At 41.8% G+C, this 21,700-nt stretch overlaps 1 protein-coding gene and 1 pseudogene across 7 annotated transcripts in view; both read right to left on the reverse strand.

Moving 5' to 3' along the window:
- Positions 1-21,700, reverse strand: part of CRH (corticotropin releasing hormone) — a 339,387-nt gene that overhangs the window by 288,821 nt on the left and 28,866 nt on the right. The window lies entirely within an intron of this gene.
- Positions 330-3,631, reverse strand: LOC103293969 (60S ribosomal protein L4-like; annotated as a pseudogene).

A 21,700-nucleotide genomic window follows, 5' to 3' on the forward strand; every position in this document is an offset into this window, starting at 1 on the left:
TAAAAGCTCAGGAGAGCAGCCTCAAAACCCCAACACCTACCAAAGCACTACAAGGTAACCATATGATTATCCCAGCTACTGTACTGTGCAAGTTCTGCAACTGCTATAATAGATGAAGGACAAAGCTGGTGTGGGATTTGTTGATAACAAAAAGAGAGAATTATCACTCATCCTAAAAACAACCCTGGGAGATAGGTATTATCCCAATAGGGACACCAAAGTGTCTTTTTTTAATTTTTTTTTTTGGGGGGGGTTGCCTTTGATCATATTTTTATTCAAAATTAGCTGTCCAAAGTGATTTGACCTTTATGGAATAAACAAATTTAAGTTTATGCCACAGGCTTCTTTTCTTCTGTGATGGGTTTCTTTTCTGCGGGCTTCTTCTCAGCTGCTTGTTTCTTGGTAGCTGCAGCCTTTTTCCCCACCAAAGGCTTCTTCTGCTTCTTTAACGCCAACAGCCTTCTTTCCTTTCTTCCCTACCATAGGCTTCTTGCCTGGAACCCCCTTCTCATCTGATTTGGCTTCCAGTGCTGCTGCTGCTTTATCAACCCAAAGCTTGTGGTTCTTGGCCTGGCAAAGAATGGTGTTTCGGCGCATAGTCTTTGCATATGGGTTTAGCTTCAACATGATTCTCAGGCTTTTTAGTGGATTCTTCTTCAGGACACTCCGGTGAATCTTCTTGTGTGGTGCTCGGAGGGCTCTTTGGATCTCTGGGCTTTTCAAGATTCTGCTAAGGTCTGTATTAAGTATCTTGTGCTTTGGAAGGCTGTACTTACTCTTGAGGGAGGCAGCTCCACGCCAAGTGCCATACAGCTCATCTAACTTGCAGAAAGCACTTTCAGTCCAAATGCAGAAACAGCCCACATGCCCTCCAGGTGCAAGTTTCAAAATGTTCAGTTTGCTTACATTAAGCGGAGTAATTCCAGGGATGTTTCTGAAGGCTTTGATGACGCTGTTATCCTCATTATAGATGATGCAAAGTCCCCTGCACTGGATACAACTGTTTCTCATTTTGCCCTTGCCAGCCCTCATTCGCTGAGAGGCATAGACCTTTTTTATATCATTCCAGGCCTTAAGTTTCTTAAGAAGCAAAACAGCCTCCTTGGTTTTCTTGTAGTCTTCAACTTTATCTTCAACCACCAAAGGAAGTTCAGGAACTACCTCAATACAGTGACCTTTTGACATGACCGGTGCCGGTAAGGCTGAGGCGGGTAGGGCAGAACAGATGGCATATCGTTTCTGTGTTTTGTTTACTCTGAGGTGTCAATGGTGCCAGGTTTCCATTGGTGCAAACATTCAGCCCCCACGGCACATATTTCCAAAAGCACCCTGGCCAAAATGATAAGTTCCACCACCTCGGACTGGGAATTCGAGCCACAGCTCTGCCAGTACCCAAGGACTAGGCACTGGTTTGATGACCTGACAATTCACTGACAGCATAGGGCTGTCTATTGTTTTTGCGCAAGTTGGTGTGAACAAAGTTTACAATATCTGGTGGAATGGGAGCCTTGAACACAGCAGGCAAAGTGACATTTTTGCCAGATGTTTCCCCCTTTTCAGCATACACAGATATCAGTGGATGAGCATACGCCATGCGGAGAGAGGAGAAGGCCCGAGACACCAAGGTTTTACAGATGAGCAAACTGAAAAATATATCTTGCCCAATGTCATACTGTAACACTGGCTGAGGCAGGTTTTCAACCTACCTCACTCCAGTTCTTAAAGCTAAGGGAGATGACTCCAGTGGGGGCTACAGCTCCAGACAAGATGCCTTCTCAGAGTCACATCTTCTGGACTTAGGGCACAGCTGCCAGTCTCCAGCAAAGTCTCTTGAGAGAAAGCAAAGGTGTGTATTGAAAGAAGGTACCTAGGAATCATTTCCGAGGGAAAAAAACACACAAAGGGACTTCTCACACACACCGAAACCAACCAAACAAACAAAAACAGTCTCAAAGCACCAATATGAAATGTTTGGCTGAAAGGAGAGGTGTCTTGAGTCTTAAGTACTTTTCCACTCCCTGAACAACTTATTGAGCTCCCCACCTCTCCCCTTATGATTAATGAGTTTCATGAGCTGTTCAGTCTCCAGGCCATTTTGCTTTAGGAAGCTTCGATTTGAGAAATGAGACAAGTAGTTTCAGTGCTGTCATCATTAGGGGATAAAAAGAAATCTATTTAAATGGTTTTTAAATATTCACAAGAAGAGCCGGAGGGTCTTGGCCATGTTCCTCTCCTCTGTCCCTCTTGCCCAGATAACCTATTACATCAGAATAATGAACACAAACTGTGACTCTGTCAGCAGATGCTGAAGATAGTCACCGGGAGGGTGGCCAATGTTGGCCTGAGCTCTTGTCCCTCAAGAACTTGGGTCTTTAATGATGTGGTTCAATAAAGGATCTTTGACATGGCTTCTCTCAAGCAAGACAAGATGGCTGGGGAAATAACAATCTGATTTTTTTAAAAAGCTTTTAAAATTAGTTCCATGTAATTGGAACTTTTTAGCATCCAAGAAGATCAGAACCAAATCTGGGCCAGCTGTAATGACTGAAGAAAAAGAAATCTTTAAAAGGGTGTATAAATTGGTAGAACCTGTTTGGATGCATTCTGTCAAATGCATCAAAATTTAAAATGTGGTTTCCCTTTAGTGATTCCACTTCTAGAACACTTTTAGAACAAATGAAAAGATATACTAGTATATACAAGAATATTTGCAAACACACTTTGTAATTTGAAAAACAACAACATAAACATGCATCCATAGAGGGATAGTTAAATGAATTATAATTTATCTATACTAAAGTATATATTATGCAGTGAATAAAAAGGATAAGATCACCTAGCCAGTGTGGCTCAATGGTTAAGCATCCACCCATGAACCAAGAGGTCCCTGGTTCAGTTCCTGCTCAGGACACATACCTGGGCTGTGGGCTCAATCCCCATAGGGTGTATGCAGGGGGCAGCTGATCAGGAATGTTTCTCTCTCATTGATGTTTCTATCTCTCTATTCCTCTCCCTTCCTCTCTCTCTAAAATTCAATAAAAGCATATATTTTTAAAAAGGTTAAGATATATGTGGTTCAAGAACCAGAAACAAGGAGGCATCAATCGGACTATCGGGCCTCAGAGGGAGGATAGGGGAGGTTGGGGGGAGGGGGGAGAGATCAACCAAAGGACTTGTGTGCATGCATATGAGCCTATCCAACGGTTAAGTTCAACAGGGGGTTGGGGCATCCGTGGGGAGGGGTGTGGGATGGGAATGGGGGGATGAGGACAAATATGTGACACCTTAATCAATAAAGAAATTTAAAAAAAAAGATATATGTGGTTCAGCAAGGAAAAAGGTCCACAACATATTAATATACACAAAGAAAAAAGTAGGATGTAAGGCAGTATATATGGTGTGAACTCATTTACATAAAATATACACTCTGATGGCACTGCACAGCTGTGCTCGGCAAGAAGTTCCCTAACCACAGAGTTCCCTCCTTCCTATCATGCTTTTCCCCTTCCCCTTCCTGCACTACAGACCAGGCAGCACCCAGAAGGGCCAACTAAGGAACCTAAGAGATCTGAGCTCTTAATCCTCAGTCCTTCAGTGACCAAGGCCCTGTTACCAGAGAAAGTGGGGACACCCATGCTTGGGAAAGGCTGTCTAAATCTAGCATCTAACTCCAGCCATGTTCAGAGATATATCCTATATAATAAAGAGCTAATATGCAAATAGTCATCATGCCCTCGCACCCTCGCGCCCTTGCACCAGGGCCAGGGGACCTGAGGCCACACCCCTGCCCTGGTACCAGGGCCGAAGGACCTGAGGCCGGGCCAGGGAACCTGAGGCTGCGCCCTCTGCCCAGTGGGGCTTGACAAGGGACCTGAGGCTGTGTCCCCTGCCCTGTGAGGCTTGACGGGGGTGGGGCCGGCTGGGTCTGGGTCTCGCGCAATTTCGAGGCCCGCGCGGGTGGGCGGGGACTTGACTCTGAGTCCCCCTGCGTGCCCCAGACTGACAGGAGGGAGATTTTAATATACATTTTATTAATTTTCTTTCATCTATGACACTTCTATTATAGAGAAAGGGCAAATAGCAATATTAAAATATTTCCTTTAATTAATTCCCTTTTAATGTGCACGAATTTCATGCACCGGGCCACTAGTTTGTATATAAAGATGGTCATAGTGCAATCTAACCTTGTCAAAAGGTGATTTGTTGAAAGATGAGTACTGGGCTGCAGAGCAACTGCTTTTCCCATCATAAACATCTTCAGTGTTTAAAAATATATTTAAAGATCAGAATGATCCACACCAAATTCTAGCAGCCATTTGCTCTTAGGATTAGGGAGGCTGGGGTTTGGGGAGAGCAGCCTGTCACTCTTTACTGTATGTAGTTCTCCATTAGTGGAATTTTCATAAGCAAATGATATTTTCTATTTTTTAAATGATACTTTTAAGCTTAGTTGTCAGTTCCAGCCTGACGATTGAACCGGGCTGAGGTAGGGAGGTGGGATTTGAGAAGAGAAAGAAAGACAGGACAGCGGGATTCAGGAGGTCCAGAGCTTCTCGAGAGCTGTGGACCTCCTGAATCCCGCTGTCCTGTCTTTCTTTCTCTTCTCAAATCCCACCTCCCTACCTCAGCCCGGTTCAATCGTCAGGCTGGACCTGACAAATTGGTGCCCGAACAGGGACCTGAGGACTTGGGAAGCAGAAGGTGAGGATCTCCTCCCGATAAAGAGTGCACTCGATAAGGTAAGGGAGGAGCATTTTTTTGATAGTCGGGAGTAAAGCATGAGACAGTTAGAATCTAGAGAAAATGCTCTTTATGGGCAAATGTTAAAGTCTATGCTCAACAGTAAAGGAACTAAAGTTAATGACAAGCAAGTAAAAAAATTTTTAAAATTCATTCAGGATGCATTTTCCTTATGGAATTTGATACGGGATTGTTTAGATCCCAGGCATGAACATAATCAACCATCTCTTAAGCCAGGAAAGAAAGAGAAGCAGTGTACTAGCACAAAAAGAGGGTCTAAAAAAGATGATGATACAGGTGTTGTTCAGGCAAAAGAGGAGGAAGATTATTTTTCTGCTAGAACTGAAGAGGGTAGTGATATAGAAGATGTTTTAGAACAATTTTTAGAAGCATTAAAGCGTCTTGGCAAGAAAAAGAGAAGCCGTGGGGGCCGTTCCCGCCGCTCTCTGCTGCCCTGTGCAGCACCAGTTCCACTTTCCCCTCTCCAGATGGCTTTGCAGGAAGCACGAAAGGCTGGTGATGACTTAGGCATTCACACCTTCCCCATTATAGAACGGGTGAACCCTAACACGGGACAGTGTGAGCGTACTTACGACCCGCTTCCTTTTAAAAGCCTGAAGGAGTTAAAAACAGCCTGTGCTCAGTATGGGCCTACTTCTCCTTATACTTTAACCATCTTGGAAACTATAGCCTCAGAGGCTCTCCCACCTAATGATTGGAGAGCTATTGCCAAGGCTTGTTTATCAGGAGGAGATTATCTCTTGTGGAAATCAGAATATGATGAAAAGGCTAAGGAACAAGCTGCTCGTAATCGAGCTGCACAAGTTAATATTTCTTATGAAATACTGGTAGGAGAAGGAAACTATGCTGATACCCATAATCAAATTCAATACCCCCAGGAAGCTTATGGACAAATTAATAGAGCTGTGGACCTCCTGAATCCCGCTGTCCTGTCTTTCTTTCTCTTCTCAAATCCCACCTCCCTACCTCAGCCCGGTTCAATCGTCAGGCTGGACCTGACACTTAGTCACTCTTAGAAAGAGAAAAATTAAGCAAATCAAATGCAGACACGCTAGCAAATGGAGCTTTAAGCATATAATTATGTGGTTTGTTTCAGCCATTTTAACTGAATACAATTTGAATTATGAAAATGTTGCTTTGTTTCTCAATACACATTTGATTTCAAACTGTTTAATTCAATATATGTATACTTTGTTTTCAACTTTATCAATGCAACCTTAGTTTTATTTTCTGATCCAGGAATTCCCTCACAAATCTGTATACCTGCTTGCTAGGTACTTCCACCTGGATGTTCCAATGTAGTTTAAACTGACATGTCTAAAACCAAATCCATCATCTTCCCCTAATATCCTACTTTTCCTAAAGATATTCTCTTCCACTCATCACCCAGACTTGAAACTCCAACACTTGTTGACTAGTCCTCTGTCTTGTTTCCTCAATAAATTAATGGCCAGACACTTCTTGTGTTTCATCTGTGGTATCTCTGACATCATTTCCTTCTTTGCCATTCCCAAGGCCAATCCCTAAATGTAGGCCTCCCATCTCAATGTCACCTTGTATATTTATTGCAATTCTTGAGGCCCAGTGCACAAAATTCGTGGACGGGTAGGGTCCCTAGCGGCTGCCAGCCGGGGTATCCCTTCCCCCAGCTGCCTGCCGCCACCACTGGCCAGGGCCTCCCTTCGCACCCGCGTTGGCCTGGCACCACCCGTTCACCTGCTCCACCATCCCACTGCAATCCCGCTCTCATCGGGGCCCATCGGGGCTGGCAGCACCTCCACTGTGCCTGCTGCCAGCACTGTGTCACCAACGCCCACCATGTTCCGTGCCGCCCCCTGGTGGTCAGCACTCATCTAACTCCCGATTGATCGAACTCCGCCAGTAGAGACAATTTGCATATTAGCCTTTTATTATATAGGATCTATAATATTGTGTACATCTCTGCACCCCATCCCCCTCAACTGCAACCCCTAACAGACTATAAGCTCCTCAAAAGGATTCATGTTCTAGTCATCCCAGCACCCAGCATCATACCTACAATACAGTGGGTGCTAGATTAATATTTTTTCAGTGAACAGATATATGGAAAGAAGCAGTTGGTCTTTATTTCTAGCAGATTCTCCTTTTCCCATTTCTGTATCTCCCACCCGTATTCTTCAATAGTTTTCTCTAGTTGATAATTCAATGTATCATCATCATTGGTAATTTGCCACTTTTCAGATAAGAGCATACCCTTTCAAATTCAGTCATAAATGGAATTTTAAAAGCTTTATTTGATATATTCAGTGCTTTTCAAAGAAAATTTGAAAAATTCAAAGGTATAGAACCTGGAAAACTCCAACAATTTAAATTTCTATTGAGACTCTTACAAAATAGTAGAAATGAGCATTTATGAAACATTAGAGGGTTAAAGACCAATTCTCTTAATAGTCAATTCTTAAATATTATTTTATAAGGGGAATGAATACAGATTAAGAATGGAATCATGTAATTTACAAATTATTTCTAAATAGCTCTCTAACTATGATGTTCAGCTTATTAGGAGTTGTTAATATTCTATTACTCAGAGGCCATTAGCACATTCTGCTAGCAGTATAGATCACATAATATCAAGTGACAAGGGGAGAACATGAAGTGTCCCAATTATTATTTCTTTTAAAAAGAGCTGTCGTGACCTTCTTCCCAGAGTGTGAACTATATTTTATAAGTTTGAAAATGCTACAACCCTTCTCCATTAAATGGAAACCATCAGGAGAGGGGAAGATTACCTAAATAGAATAATAGCTAACATTTATTATCTATACTCACTATGCGCCAGGCACAGTTCTAAGGGATTTACAATAATTCACTAAATCCTGGCAAAAACTTTATTATTGTCCTCATTTTACATATAAAGAGACCAAGTCCCCACTGAGGTTCTAAGTAATATGTCCTACATAGCTTCTAAAAGGGGAGCCAGGTGTGGCAGTCATGGAGATATGCCACCCAGAACCCTTCATAGAAGAACTTGTCCTTCCTTGCTGCAGGGAGTGCCATAAGCAACAGCCTCAAACTGTCAGCTCCTTCTGAATTTTCCTCAATTGTATAAAGCAGCTCTCCCAAGAACACACCTTTCCCAGCCCAAACCCAATCACTGATTATCATTGAGGTTTAAAGTCTAGCCTTTTGGGATCTCTGAGGGACAGTTGTAATGGGTCTTATACATTCCAGGGCTCCCCATGGGGTGGGCTGAGGCTTTGCTGGACCAGCATTGCAATTCCATTCCTCCCTCTTCCCAAGCCTGCTTCCTCCTTCTCCTGTCCACAGGAGTCAAATCCCTATAAATACCCTACATGCCAAACTCTGTTCAAAGATCCATTTTTGGAAAATGGAGATCAGGTAAAAAGCAACTGTCTTAAAAGAGTGGATGATGTTCCAACTTTAGAGCTTTCAGAAAGGGAATATGGCCATGTGCTTTGCATAGCTCCTGAGAAGCTTAGCACTTGAAAGCAAGAGAGGAGGTAAGGCTAAAAAACTGGTAGACCTGTCCTGATTGGTTGATCACCAGTCTCCTTCACTGCATAGCCAATTCAGTGATTATCTTTCCCCCATGGAAAACAGGATTATTATTTTCTGGAGACACTGAGCCAAAGAAGCTCTAATCTTGGGTATACCAGATAAAATGCTATGACAGAAAAAAAACAGGGTGGGAAAGACGGCAGATAATAAAAGCCCTCTTTCCCACCCACTCCCAGAGTACCTACAGACGAGTGTATGTATACACACACACTCTGAATAGAAAGAGATTGCAGTATTCTTTTTTTAATATTCGTTTTTATTGATTTCAGAGAGAGGAAGGGAGAGGGAGAGAGAGCTAAAAACATCAATGATAAGAGAATCATTGATCGGCTGCTTCCTGTATGCTCCCTACTAGGGGGATCCAGCCCGCAACCCAGGCCTGTGTCCTGAACGGGAATCTACCCGTGATCTCCTAGCTCATGGGTCCACGCTCAACCACTGAGCCAGGCTGCAGTATTCTTTTATAGGGAACTGAAGGTCCCCTCACAAAATACTTTAACATACTGGTATTTGGAGGTCACTTTCCAAATGAAACATATCAGTTGACAAATCCTTCACAAACACACTTCTGGTCAATATTTCATTGCCTCCTTTTTTAAGTAAAAATGAACAGTCAAAAACACTTAAGGGAAATTTCCAACATGAAAGAAAAGCAAACAAAGGGGAAAAGAAGACTAGAGAAAACATAGCAATATAGGAAAATGAAACAAATGCTTTAAAGATCATTTTCAAAACAATAAGAAAACCCATCACATTCATAAAGCAAAACTGAAATGCTCTAAAAAAGGAAGCATGAGAGAATAAAAAAGTAGTCCTGGAAGTTAATGTTATCACCAAGTGGAAATTTTCATTGAAGTGTCAAAAGAAGAAAATTTCCAAAAATAAAAATGGGACCAAAAGAGAATGAGTTGGAAATAAAGACTAAAAATATAAGAAACAGTGGATCAGTTCACAATGAATAGATGTTCCCCAAAAAGAAAATGATAGGAAGGAAATTATCAAAGAAAGAATATAAGAAAAATTTCCACTACAGGATATAAATTTACCAGAGAGTATGTAGCACAGTGAATTTTTAAATTCTATACTACAGCTCATCATCATGAAATTTCAGAACATCAAGGATAGATCAAAGTTCCATACATAGTCATATTCAAAAGAATAAAATCATCGAAATGTCATTAGATCCTCAATATCAACACTGGATTCTAAAAGAAAATGGGGAGGGGGGAGAAGTGCCTTCAGAGTTCTGAGAGGCAATGTTTCTGATCTCCATGCCAGAAGCAAAGAGAGAGAGCCCTAAGGATCTAGTATCACCAATGAAATGTTCCTGGTTTAAAGTGGCACAATTCATTTCTGCTCACAGCTTACTGGCCAGAGCCACAAAAAGGCCAGAAATGGCAATCTGTACCATGTGATCAGAAAGGAGCAAAAACTGAAAATATTTTATTAATTGTACTAATCTCAGTCATATAGTGATGGAGATGATCTAAGCCAGTGGTTCCCAAACTTGGCTATGCATCTAAATCACTTGGGAGCTCTGGTTTTAGTACAAATTCCCAGACTCCACCTCATATCTATAAAATTGAAATATCCAGAGCAAAGGCTGGTAACACCATTGCAGCCAGCCTGAAACCAACCTAAAGCTGTATACTTGCGAATCACAACATTAGAATACCTCAGGATTCCTTTCAAAGAAAGTATGCTATAATGCAGAGTACAGATTTTGGTGGACCAAGTTGTTTTGCATATGTAAACTTTACTTTATTAACAAAATTTTAAATGTTTTGGTTTCTTTTATTAAATCTTTCTAAAACATTTTATGTCTTCACTAGTAGCCCTGCGCACAAATCCATGCGCCAGCTCAGTACCGCCCTCCTGTAGCTCCCCCTGCCCCTCCCACTCATAGCTTGCTGCCCTGCCCCCTCCTGTAGCTCTCCTCACCCGCCTGCTTGTATCTCACTGGCCCACCCTCCTGCTGATCTGTGATCTGGTCCTAATGCGCTTGGTCCTTACGCCTCAGGGCGTAATGGCTAATTAGCATATTCCTCTCTTATTACATAGGATAACTTAAACAGAGTAAACCTTTCCTTGTTGACCCTGAGTGATCATTCAGTTGGCCAAAAATTCCTACCTTTACTCCAGCACTTCGCTAATGGTATTTGGATGCCAGAATTAAGATAGATATTAAATGATGAGCCAATAACAACAAGAGGTGAAAGTTAATAAATACAACTACAAATTTCTACATCCATATTACAAAAATAAACCATACAAGTATAATTGGGAAGACATATCCTAATAAGAGCACATATTTAAAAACCAAGAGTTTCTTTGATTGTCAACAGCATGATATTCTTGCCAAAAAACTAATGAGATCTTGGTACATTCTCAGAAGCAAAGACTCCAAAATAAAGGGAGTTCTACTCTGCTCCATGCACGTGGGTTCATACCTAAAGTCATATATTTGGCTCCAGATAAAGTCCTTTAATAGGCCCCATTAACAAATTAGGACCAATCTATTACAGTGATTAAAAACATGGAATTCGAAATTCAAAAGATGGGAACTGGAATATCAGCTCCAGCAACTCATGCATGTTAGTTTACCACTTTGGGTTTAGTTTCCTTTCTGCCAAATGCTGATATTAATAATGCATACATCATGGTATTTTTATGAGAATCAAGTGAGAAAATACCTAAGTAATATGTAGAGAGCGCCTGGGAAGGCACATGGGCATTTCTTTAAATTGTCAGCTGAATCCAGGGCAGTAGGCAAAGCCACGCCCTGGAAACACATTCTGCCAAAAGGCTGAGGTATTGTCAGCTTGACCTTCATTTCAGCCCAGGTGCCAGGGGGTGGGTTTTATTATGTAAATCCAGCCAAGCATCCGGAACGAACAGGACTCGGACCCATCCAAAAAAATCTTCTTTGTCTTTACTTTTAGTAAAACTTCCTGATATTTGGGGGTATAAAATAAACATGCTGCATCGGCTCTGGGTCACTGTCTCTCCATCAGAAGAGAGCAGAGGTCCCATCCGGTCCCAGCTTTTTACTTCTATCTCTGTGTCTGTCTCTTTCTTTCATTTCTCTCAATCCCCAGCCACCCCTACTCAGGAAGTGGACCACTCTCTAGCCGAGCAGGATGCAGAAAAGAGAGAAATGTTTACAGTAATATTTACTGTACTCTAAAGGTAAAATACTAGCCCTAGCTGGTTTGGCTTAGTGGATAGAGCGTCGGCCTGCAGACCAAAGGGTTCCAAGTTTGGTTCTGGTCAAGGGCACGTACCTTGCATGCAGGAGGCAACCAATCAATGTGTTTCTCTCACATTGATATTTCTCTCTGCCTTTCCCTCTCTCTTCCACTCTCTAAAAATCAATGGAAAAATAATCTCAGGTGAGAATAAAAATAAAAAAATAAAGGTAAGTTACTAAGTAAAATGCTTATCAAAGATAAGATTCTCAAAAAATGGTTGAAACATTTTTAAGTATAAGGAATTACACAGGGCAATCAATTTTCTTTAAGTTAATTTCATATGAAAACTATTAATAGAACTGGGAAGATTTAGCTGGGAGAATGGTCATCTTGAAAAGAATATTAGGGTTGCTATGTTCAAATATTTGAAGGTTGTAACACAGATAAAAGAACTAGAACCAATAAATCCAAGGTATAGGGAGACAAATGGCTTTTAACTCAACACAGGAAGAACTGTGTGAGGTTCGCCAGGCAGGGAACAAAGACAGAGAGTCCAGGCCAGCCAAAAGGAAGATTAATCTTGCACTCCCCGGCGAGGTTCACCGGTCCTGAGGGTAGGGTGGGAGAAGTCGAGTTGGGCAGGAGCTGAGGCACTTTTTTTATACAGGTGTTCAGTGAGGGCAGAGGACCATGAGCTGAGGGCGGGTAGGATTTCTGCCCCGGGCAGGGGTTCCAGGAATGGAGCCTATATCTGCGCCACCATTTGCCTGGAGCACTGGTCCGTCATGGGTTCCAGGAAGGGACCAGCATTTGTGTGGTCATCTGTCTGGTGCACTAGTCTGTTATCTGCGTCACCATCAGTTGCATGCATGGGCTTCTGGAATTCCTCTGACCTAACAAACTGTTCAATGAGCAGTTGAAAAGCTGCTGCTACATGAAGTGGTGAGTTTCACAGCAGTGAGAAGTTCTATAAATACCTTGAGAATATATGAATCTATGTAAATCCCCTAGTGCCCCTTTATTATGTGGAGGCTCTCTCTGGACATCTCATCAACTTACCAGTCACTTCAAGGTTGCAAAAGTCTAAAAACCAAAATCCTGTATTTCCAAGTCCCAGGATCATTTCAGCTTCGAACCCTTGCCCTATGTTTCCTGTGCCAATTGCCCTTCTCTCATCTCACAAAACTGAAATAACCAAGGATATTCCTCATTTGAGGGAAAATAAGATGATCACCTCCTTCGATGTCTAGCCCAAACAAAGCCCAAACAAAGCCCAATTCCTTCCAGATGAATTTCATCCCACTCTGCACAAACCTTCAGCCTCTGACTCAGAGGCACTTAAATACTATAAAAAGCATACTATATTTTCATTTATCCAGAGAGTGGGGCGGGAATAAGAAAACAGAATTTTATTTATCAATTTTTAGTTCAACAAAAGAAAAAAATTTTAAACAATTATTACTGTCCAGTAATAAAGTGACTGTCTCTAGGGATTGTGATGGTCCTATCAGTCAAAGTGTTAGAACTGAGGCTAGGTAGGTGCAGGGGTGGGGTGAGGGGTTCAAACTAGATTATCTTTAAAGTCCATTCCAAACATAAGAATCTATATTTCTAAGTATATAATGTGTGGTGATTTCACATGGAGTAAAGGAAGAAAAATCACCTGCGTGTACAAATAAATGAATCAGGTTGAAATGACACACCTGCATTTGCTATAAACACTTTAACTTTCAAAATAAAACAAAAACTTCCATTTCAAATACCTTTTTTGCTATTTTCTTCACCAAAGGCTAGTGTTTTCTAGTGATAGTGCTTACAGTACATTACAAAGACATAGTAGTTTTCTAAGAATATACATATAAATAACAAAAAACTTAGTCTATAAAACTTGAAGTGATACTCCAGGGTGGCAATTATATAAGATCCTCTGAAAACATGTAACAAGGCTTGAACTTGGTTACTGATTCCCCTGTCAAATTATGAAAAAGCAATCACCCAGTAGGGTGTGAAATTAAATGCATAGAACATAGGTGAACACAAAAATATGTATATAAAAGAAGCTACCACCAGATCATCCCAAAGCTGTTTCTATAGTTAAAACTCTGTCTTTCTGATTCTTACAAGGAGCAATGTGTCCCAATGAACAATCTCATTCTTTTAGTGTCTTCAGGCACTTATGTGAAGATGAATGTGGAGGCTTTTGACACACTTCCTTCATATTGCTAAGAGTATACACCTCCTCAGGAGAACATTCATTCTCTTTCTTAACAAAGAGCATGACAGTCTCAACCCCTGGCATTTCCTCTTTAATAAACAGGGAACTTGTACATGGGCTGAAAGACATCATTAAACACATTTCCTTTAGTCATGCAGTAATTTAGTTGCCATGGTAATCTTTGGTAACTTGAAAAGTACTTTGGAGTGTTCATTTCTAATGCTTGTTTTTAAAAATCCTAGAACTTTTTAAAGTCCTAGAGGATAAAGAGGCTGAAAATGCTTTTTTCCCTTCAATTTCTAACCATGGACTCATTAAATAGAGCACAGCTATTCACAATATGACAGCCATTACACCTCTGACAATGATCACTTCATCATTTCCTACCTCAAGACATTCTTAGAGACTATCCATATCTTCCCAACTGAATGAAAAGCATTAACTCAGGTCTCCGTGGCAGTGAAGAGAATTAATTCATGAAATAAGCACTTTCCCATAATAGTCTCCAAAGCTCACAGTTGAGCACTGTCATTTTGGCCTTCCATCAATAATAATAGGGTGACAAAGTACATTTTGAAGCAGTTTAACGAAGAAGCATCAGATAACTTGGGACTTGAACACATCCAGGCTTTACCCAAGGAAACACTGTCGGACGAGAAGGCTCTGATAATTCACAGCTCTAACCCACTCTGTTCATCAACCATGTCAGGGCTCAAAAGGTTTCAGGAAACATTGTCTGGAAGACTTTTTTTGGCTAATAGCTACATTTGAAAATTGACCTTTAACCTTTATTTCACATTATCATCCTATCATTAGCCAAGGATAATACAGGAGCATTTTTCAAATATGATTTCATGGACTGAAGATCTTCTAAAGACTTTTCATCCAAAGAAAGACACTATTATTAGTTTTACCAGACTCTGACTATATCTTGGGTTTTATAAAATAACTTAAGTAAAATTAATGGTTTTACTAGAGTTAAATAAGCAGTCACCCACAATTCTTTTCTGTGGGGCTCTCTTGGTCACATTAGAATAGATTTAACACTCATGAAGTAAAGCAGTGCAGGCTAAGTGATAAAAGGAGTAGTGACCTGGAAGTCAAGAGTCTGCTTTGATCTTAAGCAAACCTATTTACTATCCCTAAGTCTGTTGTCTCATCTGTAATCTATGAGCTAAATAGGAGAGCATGTGACTCCAGTCATTGTGTAGCTGGAATACAGAGAGAGAAGTAAAGCACAAAGAAGAAAAGATGAGGTTTGGCCAGGTAGGCAGGGGCCAGACCATGCCTTGTAGGTCTTCTCAAATAATCTGATATTTACCCTAAGAGCAGTAGGATATAACACAGTAAAAGATTTAAGCAAGGGGTAAAGTGATCAGTGATGTATTTTGGAAAGCTAACTGTGGAGTTTGGATTGGAGATCAGAGCAGAGACATGGAAACCAGTCAGTAAACTACCTCAATAGCCCAGGTGATTGATGGTGAGTGCTTAGAGTATGGCAATGAAGATGAAAATAAGGGGATGAACTTGTGATATACTTAGGAGGTAAAACCAACAGGATTTTATGATGGAAGGTAGGGAGAAATACTTGTCAAGAATGGCTTAGGGGGAACACTGTAAAATATATGATTGGCTAACCACTATGCTTACAATTAAAACTAATACAAAATAATATTGATTGTAAACTGTAATTTAGATCTTTAAAAAATTGTATTGGAATTTACTGAATTAACAAATAGAAAAAAAAAAAGGTATGGCTCAAAAGTTGATGGTTTGTGCATCAGCATATGGAATTCAATTGATGCCATGGTACCGAGCAAGTGCAGAGTTAAGAAAGAAGAGTCCCTGGAGCCAAACTCTCAGAATCTCCAACAATTTGACTTCAGAGTATAGAAGTAATAATTATGAATAAGATTGGGAAGGGAGAAGCCACATAAACTGAATGGAAAACCAGAATTTACCATTACAGGAGACAAGGGAAAAGTGTTTTTGTTTGTTTGTGTGTTTGTTTGTTTGTTTGTTTGTTTGTTTGGAGGGACTGTTCAATATTGATTTTAGTGACTAGAGGTCACTGGTGATCTTAGTGAAACTCTGATGAGCTCAGAAGCAAGATGACAAAGAGGGGTCTAGGTCTTTAAAATGTTATTTATATATAACAATTTATCCCAAAAGAATTTTAGATAAAGGGGAGTCACAAAAAGAATACTTGAATGAGTCATGCTTAAAAAGAAAAGAAAATTGGATTTTGAGCAGCGTTCTTCTGTTAAAGACCCAAACTACTCTGTAAATAAAGCTACAGTGCATTTGTGCACCACCAGACACAGTACCCCTCAGTGGAGAATTTATATTCCATTTGAGTATAGGACAAGCCTTCATGAATCATAGTCCCAACAAACCCTAGAGGCTTACTATGTCAGGTTCTCAGAGTTTGGGTGAGGAAACCACTGAATACATGAAACTGCCTATTGTAAGAAATCTTTGCACTATCACAGATGTTTGTAGAGCATATTCTACATCCAAAGGACTATGCTGGGTGCTAAAGCACAAAGAAAAGGTCTGTAGGTCAGTTTAAACCTATGAAGGGACTACTCTGGGGGGGCTTTCCTAGGTATGACTATACCATTACTTCCTCCCAATTCATAATATGGACCGAATGGCAGAGGATTCTGTTTTATTGGAGGCATTGAATTTTGGTTCAATCAGCTCTTTGAATAGTATGAAATGATCCATGAGAAAACAGCACTTTCCTCTCTCAAGTCTTCTTTGGCAACTGTGCTCATTCATTCATTCATCACTCTCCAGTCATTCAACTATGTACCAGGCTCTGCGTCTGGCACTGGAAATTCAATGGTGAGCAAGATAGGCATGGTCCTTGGCCTTGAGGAACTTACTGGATAGAGGATGTCCCCATTCTTGATGTATTGGCCTGAGTGGTCAGTAGCCAGGACTGATAGGATGGGGTTATCAGCCTTTTATACTGGTAGATGGCTATGTTTAGGATCAGGGTCAATTTTCAGCTATTATGGGAACTTTTGGGGGGAAGAGTAAGAGAGCCCCTGAAGAGCCATGGGTGATTGGGGGTGGAGAGGATGAGGAAAGGATATGGTGAAGTTCCTGGAGGTGCCTAAGAATTCTTGATAAAGAAAGATCTTACTAGCAGCACTTTATTTACACTTACAGTTTCCATGATTTAGAAGGGCCATTCAATGTCATGTAATCTCCTACTACTTCCCCAATACAGGCTCCCCTCTACTGCATACCCTGCATCCAGCTTGTTTTACAAGGCAGCAGGTGTCATGCTGAGCAGTACTGTCAGGGTGTTTTGCACTCACTTCCACCAGTCTCCTTGGTCCTGGGATGATCTTCTTATGTCTCTGTCCCTGTGGCAGAGGCCACCTTATCCATAGTAGATCCAGCCCTGCCCCCAATGCTCAACCAATTCTTCTAAATGAAGATCATAATCCCACCTTCAATGGATTGTTAAAAAGTGACCAGAACAATGCTTTATCAAACTGACTTCTGTCTTGTTCCCCATTCTCCCTGCCTTGGCACCAAGATCTTCTGGCAATAGGCTCCTGGAATGTTTGTCTGTCAAGAGGGGTCCTTCTAGAGACTCAAGCCCTATCACCAAATCCTACTTCCATAGCTGGGTTTCTGCTTCCTGCCTATAAATCTTCTCCTTCCCCACAAAACAATGTTCAGCACCCCTGCTAGAATGTGCACCCGTTTGGTCTTAGAGTCAGGAGTCTTAAATCCCCAGTCCCCATTTGGATACTTCCTGACTATGTGAGCTCAAGCAGGTTGTTTACTGTTTTGTCTTCATCTATAAGAGGTGGGGTGTGGGATCCCCTTTCCACATCCCTCGTGGTTCAGGGTTCTAGTTCTGGAGAAGGGCCGCACACAAATGAAAGGAGACTTGAAGAAATTCAATTTGGCGATATTGGGGGCCAGGCGGTAGTCCACCTCTAGTGGGAGAACTACTGACTGCTCTGGCCCTGCCATCCCTTTTATTGAGGCTTTGGGGAAAACATCTTAGGCAAGATGAACAGAAACTTACATGTAGCCCTTAGGCAGGAAATAACAGAAACTTACAGGGGACAAACAAAGGTGGAGGCTGCTTCAGCTAACAATGTGTCAACTAAAGGGTGAGTGGTTAGAGCAATTAAGGTTGTTGACTAGCCTTCCTGGCTTCCTGTCAACATCTCTCTTTTAGTGAAACTGATTTGTTTCTGGCAGTGGGGTAATAACACCTATCTCAGGTTGGGGTCAGGATGATCAAATGAGATCACTTATTAAAAACACTTTGGAAATCATGGAGCATTCTGCATATCCTAGACTTCCTTGCATTCTCCATTCCTGAGCATCAGTCATACTGTAGGCTCTGGGATCTTCTAACCTATTCCACTGTGGATGGACCCTGGTGTGGTAGACTCTGTTCTGCCTTTAGGAATAAATCATCTCCTTCTTCTAATCCATTAAACGGTCATATAACAATGGCCCCACTTGAAGGCCCTCCTTTGTCTTCATTCCTATTTAGTAATAGCTCCTCTGAATACTCTCTTTTTTTCCCAATGTCACTTTATCTCACTACTAGCTTCAGTTTTCATTAGATTGCTCCCTTTCATCCTCTACAATTTTCCAGTTAACTATACTAGTCTAGACTTCTAAGGAATGTGAGGGTAGAAAGGCTGGAGGAGCCTGGGAATCCTATGACAGTTTCTGGAACATGTGTGTCATGAGGGTGGCTACTGCTTGAACAAATCTCATTAGTTTTCCAGGTGTCTCTGTGTACCTTTCTATTGACAGTGATTATGCAAGTGTGACATTTGTTTTAATGAGCATGTCAGGTGTGTTTTGCTGTATCATAATATATGATTGACTATGGTATTAAAGTAACAACTTGGTAACAACTGCATAAGAATATGTGGAGCTGTAAGAACAGAGCTCTGGCAAATTTCTCTACTAACAGCACCATCTCTGCTGGTCAATAGGAGCCTAAATTTTCTGTAATTCTAATCCCACTTTGTGACAAAAAATTCAGATATTCAAGACCCTTATCTAGTGATCATTTTTGCCAAATTCCTTTGGAGGCATAAAAGTGGCTTGGGGCTACAGCCAGCAGTCAGTACTCTTAGTTTTCAGACCATATGTGAACTTTTTGAGGAACTGTCCAGGTTTAGAGGAAGGACATAGTTTATTCTGGAGACACACAATGGTAGAGTGCTTTTAGAATTAGACCACACCTGAATTTGAATTCTGGTTTCTGCCCTTTCTTGACACATAATCTTAGCAAAGTAACTGTGGATCTTGGTTTTTTTATCTGTAGAAATACAGGATTGTGCCTTCAATAATATTTTTAGAGGCTAAGACAGCCAAGGCCTTAGCTTTCTGTTCACTGTCTGAGATGTTAATGAAAGTACTTTACCCTAGATTTGTCTACCTATATTTCCCTCCTGCCTGTAGCCTAAATTCTCCCTATCCTGACTGCCTCTCTCCACCTGTATTGTAAAATGTCAAACCTTCTTCAGAGAGATACATTTAAGTAACCAGAACAATGGGAACTGATGATCTCTCCTCTCACTGGGCTCTGGCAGTTGTCTGGCAGGACCAGGAGAGGAGCTCATTGACAAGAAGGTTCTCCCACTTCGGCTTCTGTTTTTTCATTATACGTGGTTGGGTAGGAAGTAAAGGTGGCCTGCTGGAGGAAGAACTCCTATCATTCTCTGGGACACAAACAGGGCAGCACCAAGGAAATCAACACGTCAAAATTGAGTCAATCATCAGTTTAGTTTGATGTTGTTCTGGTTGTTTATTTTTGCTTTTATTGCTTGTGCTGTTGGTGTCGAATCCAAAAACTCATTGCCAAGACCAATGTCAAGGAGCTTCTTCCCTATGGTTTTGTTGTTGTTTTTTTGAGTTAGGAAAACAGGATATTGAAGAAATATCTGCACTCTCATCTTTATTGCAACATTATTCACAATAACCAAGATATGAAAACAACGTATGTGTCCATTAAGCAGATAAATAAAGAATGAAATATTGTGAAACAACTAGAGGCCCGGTGCACAAAATTCGTGCACGGGGGGGCGGTATTCCTTAGCCCGGCCTGCACTCTCTCCAATCTGGGACCCCTCGAAGGATGTCCTACTGCCGGTTTACAGGGATCGGGCCTAAAACTGGCAGTCAGACATCCCTCTCACAATCCGGGACTGCTGGCTCCAGCCGCTCACCTGCCTGCCTGCCAGCCTGATTGCCCCTAACCACTCTGCCTGCTGGCCTGCTCGCTCCCAACTGCCTCCCGCCAGCCTGATCACCCCAAACTGCCCCCCCTGCTGGCCTGCTTGCCCCCACATTCCCTCCCCACTGGCCTGCTCACCCCCAACTGCTCCCCCACAGTCCTGATCACCTCCAACTGACCCCCACTGATGGCCTGCTCACCCCCAACTGGCCCCCCTGCTGGTCTGCTTACCCCCAACGGCCCCTGCCATCCCATCCTGGCTTGATCACCCCCCAGAGACCCAAGGTCCCAGCCCCTCCTTTTTTTTTCTTCTTTTTTTTCAGCGCCTCCTTGAGCGGAGGCCAGGGCCGGCTGGAAGCAAGTATCTAGGATTTATTTATCTCCTATAATTGAAACTTTGTAGCCTTGAGTGGAGGCCAGGGCCGGCCAGGAAGCTTGGCTTCCTCCATTGCTGGGGCAACCCAAGCCTCCTGCTTGCTCCAGCTCTGTGGCCAGCCGCCATCTTGGTTGGGTTAATTTGCATAGTTGCTCCTGACTGGCTGGTGGGTGTGGCTTGGTGTAGCAGAGTGATGGTTAATTTGCATGTTTCTCTTTTATTAGTGTAGATGAGAAATAAGGAAATCCTGCCATTTGCAACAATATAGGTGGACCTTAAGGGCATTATGCTAAGTGAGGTAAGTTAGACAGAGAAAGAAAAATCCTATATAATAAAAATCTAATATGCTAAGTGTCTGACCGTTTGACCGTTTGACCAGCTGCTATGACGTGCACAGACCACCAGGGGGCAGACGCTCCAACCAGTAGATTAGCTTGCTGCTGGTGTCCTGCCAATCAGGACTGGGCGAGATGGGCTGGACACGCCCTGGAGCCCTCTCGCAGTCCCTCCCAGTCCCGACTGTGCACCGGTGTGGTCCCTCAGTCTGGCCTGCATCCTCTCACAATCCAGGACCCCTTGGGGGATGTTGAAGAGTCAGTTTCGGCCCAATCCCCGCAGGCTAGGCTAAGGAACCCCACCGGTGCACGAATCTGTGCACCGGGCCTCTAGTACTGTATAATACCACTTACATGTGGGATCTAAAAAGACCAAGCTTGTAAAAATAGAGTAGAATGGTGGTAACCAGGGACTGGGAAATAGGAGAATTGGGGAGATGCTGTTTAAAAGTACAAACTTACAACTAGTAGATACATAAGTTTTGGAGATTTAATGCATGGCATAGTGACTATAGTCAACAATACTGTATTATAAACTTCAAAGTTGCTAAGATACTAGATCCTAATTGTTCTCACCATAAAGAAGAAATAGTAATTAATAAAGGGCAAAAAGTCTGATCTTTAGGTTTATTCCCTTTCAGACACTATCCAAGTCCTTTTTACGGTAACTTTGGGAACAGCACTAGTAGCACTCTGTTCTCTTAAGTTTTTCTAGATAATTTCTGCTCAGTTCTCTCTTCTTACAATGTCAAGTTCTCTATATAAATGGTTTTGCCTTACAAAATAAGGTCCTCTATTCCCTGTGCCATCAGTGGACCTATGATAGTTTTAGGATTTGATCAGCTAAAGTTGGGTGTGAATTTAATCTATGCTCTACTTGGGGTGCCAAACTGTGTTAAGTTTATTATAAAACAAATTTACTCATTTCAAATACTGGAGGCCTTTTTGAAACTGAAATTTTTAGAAATCTTGGCTTTAAGATCCACAAATAATCCAAAAACATTTTAATAATTAAAGGTCTCAATC

Source organism: Eptesicus fuscus, chromosome 19 (assembly GCF_027574615.1).
Source record: "Eptesicus fuscus isolate TK198812 chromosome 19, DD_ASM_mEF_20220401, whole genome shotgun sequence".
In the NCBI taxonomy this organism is placed as follows: domain Eukaryota; kingdom Metazoa; phylum Chordata; class Mammalia; order Chiroptera; family Vespertilionidae; genus Eptesicus; species Eptesicus fuscus.